Here is a 9,622-nt window from a genome sequence, read left to right on the forward strand (position 1 = left end):
TAATGGATCCCGATCGGGCTGTAGCTGACTACGTTAAAAGTATAGCGCTTGCTCCCGTGCAAGGGGCAGTGCCAATTGACTCCCGGCCTATCTCGAGTAGCCAAGAGGGAGAGGCAAAGTAAGCCTTCTGCCAAATGATGAATGATTGGTTTACACAATATATTCAAACAAATCTGACTCTTTATTGATAAAATTAGAAAATACGGGGATGAAGAGTTTAGGGCCACAGATAATGATGATGCTGAGCGGGCTGAATTTTGACTTGATAACACTATCTGTGTATTTGAAGAACTGTCATGTACACTTGAAGAATGGTTGAAATGTGCCATATCCTTGTTATGTGACTCTGCGTACCATTGGTGGAATACTCCAGTGTCTGTTGTACTGAAAGAGCGTGTCACCTGGGAATTCTTTCAGGCGGAGTTCCGTCAGAAATATATCAGTCAGAGATTCATTGATTAGAAACGTAAAGAATTTCTTGAACTTAAACAGGGTCGTACGAATGTTACTGAATATGAGCAAAAATTTGTGCGACTTAGCAGATATGCCCGAGAGTGTGGCGACTGAAGCTGTTATGTGTAAGAGATTTGAAGATGGGTTGAATGAAGATATTAAATTGTTAGTTGATATACTTGAGATAAAATAGTTTGTGGTACTTGTTGAATGAGCTTGCAAAGCTGAAGAACTCGGGAAAGAGAAGAGAAATGCTGACTTTGAAGCTAGAGATTCTCGTAAAAGAACATTCAGTAAATCATTTAAGTTGACTTCAAAGTAATTCAGAGAAGATCACAGCCGATCTAAAGCTACTACAGGATTTTCTAGACGGGATCGAGATCGACCTCATGTGAGTTCACGAGCTACTTCAGTTGCAAGTATTGGTAATATTCGACAAGATAGATCAGAGTACAAACATTGTGGTAAATGACATCCTGGAGATTGCAGATTACATGATCGGTCTTGTTTTAAGTTTGGATCCAAGGATCAACTTTTTCGGAGGTGTCCGATGATAGCTGAGCAAAACACTATTCAGAGTACCAGACCGAGTAATGTGTCAGTATGAGGTAGACCACTCAAGCATACAGGTAATGTAAGTGGTAGCCAGAGAGGGATAAAAGACACGACAGTTCGATCTGAGGCTCGTGCACCTGTCAGAGCATATGCCATCCACGCTCGTGAGGAGGCTTCTTCCCCAGATGTCATTACTGATACTTTCACTCTTTATGATACTAATGTTATTGCATTGATTGATCCTGGTTCGACTCATTCATATGTGTGTGTGACTTTAGTATCCAGTAAGACTCTGCCTGTTGAGTCTACTGAGTTTGTCATTAGAGTATCAAACCCCTTGGGCCGGTGTGTTTTGGTTGACAAAGTGTAAAAATTATCCGTTGATGATTTGAGATTCATGTTTGGGCTGATTTGATGTTCTTGCCATTCGACGAGTTTGATATTATTCTGGATATGAAGTAGTTAACTTTACACGATACTGTGGTAAATTGTAAAAGGAAGATTATTGATTTGAAATGTCAGAACTATAAGATTATTCGGGTTGAATTTAATGATTTTAATGGTTTATCAGCTGTGATATCTTCGATGTTGGCTCAGAAGTATGTGAGAAAGGGTTACCACGCTTACATTACATATGTGATTGATAGTAAAATGACTAACAAGAAGATTGAATCAGTACCAGTTATGTGTGAATATCCGGATGTGTTTCCTCAAGAGTTGCTAGAGTGCTGCTGATTAGAGAGGTAGAGTTTGGGATTGAGTTAGTACCAGGGATGACTCTGATATCTATAGCTCTGTATAGAATGGCATCTACAGAATTAAAAGAATTGAAAGCTCAGCTACAAGAGTTGACAAATAAGGGTTTTGTGATACCGAGTTTCTCTCCTTGGGGAACACCAGTCTTGTTTGTGAAAAAGAAATATGGGACAATGAGAATGTGTATTGACTACAAGAAACTAAATAAGGTAACCATAAAGAATAAGTATCTATTGCCACAGATTGATGATTTGTTCGATCAATTGAAAGAGGCCACTGTGTTTTCTAAGATAGATCTGAGGTTAGGCTATTATCAGTTGCGAGTTAAAGACTCTAATGTGCCAAAGACTACTTTCAGAACAAGATATGGACATTATGAATTTTTGGTCATGCCTTTTAAACTTACTAATGTACCCATAGTTTTCATGGATTTGATGAATTAGATCATCAGACAGTATCTGGATCGGTTTGTGGTAGTGTTCAGAGATGATATTTTAATCTACTCCCGTGATGATACCAAGCATGCCGAACATTTGAGACTTGTGTTACAGACTCTATGAGATAAACAGTTGTATGCAATGTTTAGTAAATGTGAGTTCTGGTTACATAAAGTCAGTTTCAAGGGTCATGTTGTATCAGCATCTGGTATTAGGGTTGATGTGAGTAAAGTTTCAGCTATACTTGATTGGAAACCTCCGAGAAATGTCATGTTTACTCCGATCATAAGAGTTTGAAATATTTCATGACACAAAAGACCTAAATTTGAGACAGCGTCGATGGTTAGAGTTGCTTAAGGATTATGACCTTGTGATTGATTATCATTCAGGAAAAGCTAATGTTGTCGTTGATGCTTTAAGTCAGAAATCACTATTTGCTTTGCATGCAATGAATGTACATATAGCTATGTCTGATGATGGTATGATAATAGCTGAGTTGAAAGCAAAATCGTTATTTGTGCAACAGATTTGTGAGGCTCAGAAAGCCAATGAAGGTTTAATTGTAAAACAGGCTCAGTGTGATTTGGATATTAATTATGAGTTTTTAGTTGATGCTGAGGATTGCTTGAGGTTCAAAAACCGATTATGTGTTTCAAAAAAAATTCAGAGTTAATTCTGATGATTTTGAATGAAGCTCAGAGTAGTCGATTATTTATTCATCTATGTAGCACGAAAAATGTAAAATGATCTAAAACAACACTATTAGTGGCACAGTATGAAACGAGACATTTCTGACTTTGTTTCGAAGTGTTTAATATGTCAGCAAGTAAAAGCTAAACATCAGGTACCTTCAGGGTTGCTTCAGTTGATCATGATACCTGAATGGAAATGGAACAGAGTCATGATAGATTTTGTATCTGGTTTACCATTGACACCGGGCAAGAAAGATGCTATTTGGGTTGTAGTGGATAGATTGACTAAATCGGCACATTTTCTTCTGGTTTACACAGATTATTTATTTGTTAGCTGAGATATATGTTTCACAGATTGTGAGGTTGCATGATGTACCTATTTCTATAGTTTTGGATAGAGACCCGAGATTTACATCGCGGTTTTGGAAGAAACTGCAAGATGCTTTGAGAACAACACTACACTTTAGCACAGTTTTCACCCCCAAACAGATGGTCAGTTCAAACGAATCATTCAGATACTCAAAGATATGTTAAGATGTTGCATTCTCGAGTTTGAAGGTACATGGGAACGATATTTGTCTTTGATTGAATTTGCATATAATAATAGTTTTCAGTCTAGCATCAAAATGACACCCTACGAGGCTTTATATAGTCGTAAATGTCATACACCATTGTATTGGGCTGAGCTTAGCGAGAATAAGATACACGGGGTTGATTTGATTAAAGAAACTGAGCATAAAGTGAGAGTGATTCAGGATAGTTTGAAGGCAGTATCAGATCATCAGAAATCATATGCAGATTTGAGAAGAAAAGATATAGAGTTTCAAATTGGGGACAAAGTGTTGAAAGTCTCGCCGTGGAAGAAAATACTCAGATTCGATCATAAAGGTAAATTGAGTCCGAGATTCATTGGACCTTATGAGATTATTGAGCGTATCGGGCCAGTTGCTTATAGATTGTTATTGTCACCTGAGCTAGAAAAGATTCACAATGTATTCCATGTTTTAATGCTTCGTAGATACCGATCTAATCCTTCACATGTGATTAATCTGGTAGAGGCTGAGAATAAATCTGATATGTCATACGAAGAAGAACCGATTAGTATTTTGGCTTGTGAAGTTAAAGAGTTACGAAACAAGAGAATTTTGTTAGTTAAAGTACTGTGTAAAAAAACACGAAGTTGAGAAAGAAACGTGGGAACTAGAAGATGCAATGAAAGAACGTTATCCAAACCTATTCACCGGTAAGATTTTTGGGGACGAAAATCCCTAAGGGGGGAAGAGTTGTAACAACCTGATCTTGACCCTAATCAGACAAAGTGGTTTCGGGACCACAAATCCAAGTCAAAAAAATATTTTAAAATTATTTTTGATATTTGCAGTATGTGAATTACTATGTGTAAAATTTTGTATAAAAATTTGATCGTTTGAGTGCACAATTTGATAAAAAAGGGCTTAATTGCGTAAAATAAAAATTTAAGGGTTAAATTTAAAAGCACCCAATTATTGTTGTCTTTTAAAAATAAGGGTTATAAATGGAAATTAGGCCATTTAATAGTTAGTGGGCTGCAATGGTCTAAATTACCCTTAAGTTATATGTTTTATAATTAATTAAACTAAGGTTAAAGTAGTCATTAAGTAATTAAAATATATATTAGTTAAAATAACTTAAGAAAAGATGATTTTATCATCTTCTCCAAGCCGAATGTTAAGCAAAAAGAAGCTCAACTATGGCTTTCTAAAGTTCGGCCATATCCTTGCTTAATTAAAGGTTCATTTTTGTTCGGTTTTTGAAAATTTTTACATTTTTGAGATCGTTGCTTTGTGAACTACAAGACCCATACTTTACTTTTAGAATTTGGTGTTGATTTTGTGATATTCCATTGATGAATGCTTGAGCTTTGTGATAGTTGATGATGAAATATGAAAGATATGTGAAAGATTAACGTGTTTTGTCTTTGAATTTTTGGTGAAATTGAGTAAGTAGGACTAAATTGTGAAAGTAAAATTTTGAGGGACTAAAATGTGAAATAAATGAAATTTGTGGACTTGTATGAGCACTAGGGACATTCGGCCCTTGTATAGTATGGGCAAATTTTGTGTATTTTGTGTTTTATGTAATAGGGACTAAATTGCAAAAAATGTAAATATTAGGGGTAAAATGGTAATTTTCCCATTTATGTGTTTTTGGACTAAATTGAATGTAATAATATTTAATTTATCTCATTTTGAATATATTTAGATCAAGAACCAAAGAAATCGGAGTTAGATCGAGGAAAAGTTAAAGTCGTCGACTAATCGTCCGGTTCCGATTTTACACTGTCCGAGGTAAGTCTATTAGCTATTTAATGTCATAAAAATCAGTATATAGGTATGTATATGTGATGTATTTTGATGAATTATAATTTAAAATATGTTGGTTGAAATAATTAAAAGCATGAGTGAATTATATGCATTATTGTTACATGTTCGAATCATAGGTATATACTTATATGGTCATTTGAATTTAGTTAAAGTATGAAGGTATATAAGGATATACAATTATAAATGTTATCAAATTTAGTTGGAGTATAAAAGTTTTATATTTTTATATGTACAAGTTTTGAATTTATACATGTATATACAAGTATAAAGTATTGGTTTAATAAAAAGTATATATGTGTGTGTGTGTGTGTGTACTTAAGATTCAGAAATAAACATAGGTTTATATTGGAACACTTCGAATGCATGATATTAGGTAGTAGGCTTTAATGTATTAAGTTATATATATATGTTCGGATGTATAATTAAGTTATTGAGCTGAATTTTATGTCTGAACTTTATATACCTATGTAGATTAAAGATATAGTTTATAAATTATTGAGTTGAATTTTTATGTGGATAATATATACAAATATGAGATATAACTTCTGTGAATTGAGATTTTAGGCTTAGTGCCTATCAGGCTTAATGCCGGTGAAACAATATCAGACTTTACGTCTAGCAGGCTTAATGCCGGTGAAATAATTTCAGACTTTACGTCTAGCAGGCTTAATGCCGGTGAAACAATATCAGACTTTACGTCTAGCAGGCTTATTGCCGGTGAAACATTTCAGACTATATGTCTAGCAGGCTAAGTGCCGGTGTACTGAATCAGGCTTTAAGTCTAGCAGGCTAAGTGCCAGTGAATCTGTTTAAAGAATGTGATTAAGTGTACAGTTATATGATTTTGGTTATCTTTAATTGATGAGCATATATACCTTCGGCTAAGTGTGTTTAATGAATATGTACATATTCGGTCTATGCATTTGTAAAAATATACATACATGCTTTCGATTTATGCAGTCGATAAATGTATACTTATAAATATTCGGTATATGTATTTGATAAGTATCTACATATGCATTTGAAATGTATACACCTCTATTTATAATTATTTGATGAAGATGAATGCATTTGGTCACATGTATTAGATTTGTATTTGGTTATAAGTTTATTATGAGTATACATACACAGTTGGATATGATATGTGTATAACATACATCTATGCTCAATTATATTCATTTGGTTGTAATGTTGTTTGGTATAAATATATATATTCAAATGAACGCATTTCGACAGGTACATATATTTGACTATAAATAAAATGGTTTGAGTACATTTTCTAAGCTATAAAAGCTTACTTTGTTTGTTTATGTCTTTTTGTTTTATATACTTAAAGATCAAGCTTCAAGCTCGGGGATCATCAACAAGATCATCACTCTATCTACTGTCTCGGTATTAAACTATTTAAATTTTAATTATGGCATGTACAAGCTAGATAAATGTTTTGGAAAGTCATACTTTGATATATTGTATATGAAATTAATAGTCATATGAAAATTACTTATATTCTTATGCTTTAACTGGATTGTAATTTTAAGGAGAAGTTTAAAATTTTACATGTTTAATATTAGACCTAGCAATTTATATATAACCGTTAAAATTATTGAACTATACCGAATGTCTGTTCTAAGTTCTATTTTGATTAGTAATGCCTCTTAACCCTAATTCGATGATGGATACGGGTTAGGGTGTTACACGGTGATCCTAACCATGGATCCATGTGTGAGGAACGAATCGGGATGAAAAAGGGTTTCGAAATTACCGAATGGTGATTCTGAGTAGACAGCGACGCCTCGACAATGAGAAATTTGATCTACTATCGAACCAAGCTGCAATCTTTGGTGACCCGACCTCTACGTAATCCACCCAGTTGACTATGAACGGAAGGAATCCCCAAACAGTTTTGGAGAAGACTTTGCTTTGACGGCTGTTAGACTCAGCAAGCAAAGAAAAACGAGATTTTATATCTTATTATTTTTTTAGGGTTTCTCAAAATTAAATAAATATAATAATGTTTAAAAAATAGAAAATTATAATTAGATTAATTATAATAAAGATTTTAGTAAACTATATTTATTTATATACGAACCAAAATCATATTCTCATTACGTGTACAACAACCTTGTACATATAATGTGTTCGATATTTGATTACCTAATTAAATTAATTTTATAATTAATTTAATTCATGTGACAACCAAACACAATACCAATTATATTTTATTCCGTTCATTTCAGCTATAGGGTGTGACCCTGTAGGTTATTGTAACGTTAGTAGTAATGTTAGAACGATTTCAATGTTACAAATAATGAGTGGCACCTAGCAATGCAACATTGCTACCTAAGTCACAAGAAATCATGATTCGACATAACCTTTTTATGATTAATCTTTTCATGCACTAATCCTTAAGTCCTTTATCTCTGGATTGAACATAAGTCATGGAATAGTCACACTTGTATAGTCCATTCCATGTTCCTTGATATCTTAAGTAAACTATGATATACAAATAAGTATGACATCTCATATCAGCTTATTTGAGCATGGCCATGCATTTCTAGTCTCATTCAATCAAGTGGCCTAAGATATAACTCCCATTATGTAGGAGGGACTTATCCTATTCGATCAACCATATCCCTCTACATAGATTATGGTATATCCAACATCAGCCTTTATAGAACAACCAGTTACGATGTACGTTTGACTATATCAAAACATACAACTCATGATGTTGGGATTATGATGATCTCAATTCTGAGGATCATATACATATTAATCACTATGAGTAATGTCATGAAAATTACATAATAATCCAAGAAACATACTCATAACGGGTCAGTCCAATATGTTGTTCTCTAAAACACATATTCATGTATCGATTCTGACACTCCATATCAATGGCAACTCTTTATCATCAATCAACTACATGTTAGTCTGAATGCGTTATCATTGTCCTATCCAACAATAATACTTGACTAAGGACCTTTTAAGAATAATCATATTATTCTTAGGACATTATTATAAAATAGTTTATTTATACATACAAAAAAGAAACTGAAATAATAATGGTAACGCCTTATATTAATAAACATGATAAATCACGTATGTTATTACAACCAACTCATGATTGATCTTTGGGCATACTCTAATAGAGGAATGAGATCAATACCTTCCAACAAATGGATGATGAGTCCCTGTATGAGGCATGAGAAAGGTCCAAAGAGTTATTATGAAAGTGCCGTCATCATGGAATCTCATATTGCATTCAACTTGAGACATTCTATAATGGTCTCAACGCTCACATGAGGATGGTAGTGGATGCCTTTGCTAATGGTACTCTGATTTCTAAGTCTTATAATGAAGCTTACGAAATTATTGAGAGGATCGCCAGTGACAATTCTCAATGGCTGATCAATCGAGCAACGTCGGGAAGGCGAGTCGTTGGAATACATGAAGTGGACGCTCTCACTTCATTTACATCTCAGGTATATTCAATATCCTCAATGCTTAAGAATCTTACCACTAATGGGTCTAACAATTTTGTAGCCCAACCACCTAACCAATTTGAGAATATAGCCTGTGTGTATTATGGGGAAGGACATTTGTTTGAAGAATGTCCATCAAACTCCGAATTCGTATATTACATGGGTAACCAAAACCAAAACCAAAACCAAGGGAGGCAAGGACTGCAATCAAACTTTTATAACTCATCGTGTTGAAATCACCCGAATTTTTCCTGGAGTAACCAATGGGCTGGAACCAGTAACACTTACGCCCAACCTAGACCAAATCAACCACCTATTTTCCCCCAACAAGTTTAGAAACCAACCCAAGAGGAACCATCCAATAGCTTAGAGAATCTATTGAAGGCATGCATGGTGAAAAATGACGCCACTCTAAGGAATTTGGAGAATCAAATGGGCCAGCTTGCTACTAAACTCAGGAACTGACCACAAGGTGCTCTACTTAGTGACACGGAGAATTCAAGAAATCTAGGGAAGGAACATTGTAAAGCGTTGACATTGAGAAACGGAAAGACAGTAGAGTCCAACACTATCGAAGTTGGAAAGGAGCCAGTTGACGCTCAAGATTCAGAAGAAGTTCAACCAAGTGTTGAAATTCCAATTTCACCAGAACCAAAATCTGCAAAACTCGACAAAGTAACCTCAAGACTAGCTAATTCTGATCAACTAACAATGTCGTTAGATGCAAAATTGTCGCCAAATATGAATCAACCAGAATCAGTCCCAATAATAAAACCACCACCACCCTGCACTCAAAGACTTCACATGAACATCTCATTGGTTGAAGCACTTGAGCAAATGCCGAACTACGTCAAGTTCATGAAAGATATCTTGTCTAAGAAATG

The 9,622-nt window shown here is 34.5% G+C and overlaps 1 non-coding gene across 1 annotated transcript; it reads right to left on the minus strand.

The window, feature by feature from the left end:
• Positions 1 to 8,400: 8,400 nt before the first annotated feature.
• On the minus strand, positions 8,401 to 8,506 carry LOC121220572 (small nucleolar RNA R71). The gene has a single exon (XR_005917791.1). It is a non-coding gene; the product is annotated as a small nucleolar RNA R71 (small nucleolar RNA).
• Positions 8,507 to 9,622: the final 1,116 nt, after the last annotated feature.

The sequence above is a fragment of the Gossypium hirsutum genome, chromosome D08, assembly GCF_007990345.1.
Source record: "Gossypium hirsutum isolate 1008001.06 chromosome D08, Gossypium_hirsutum_v2.1, whole genome shotgun sequence".
NCBI classification, from domain to species: domain Eukaryota; kingdom Viridiplantae; phylum Streptophyta; class Magnoliopsida; order Malvales; family Malvaceae; genus Gossypium; species Gossypium hirsutum.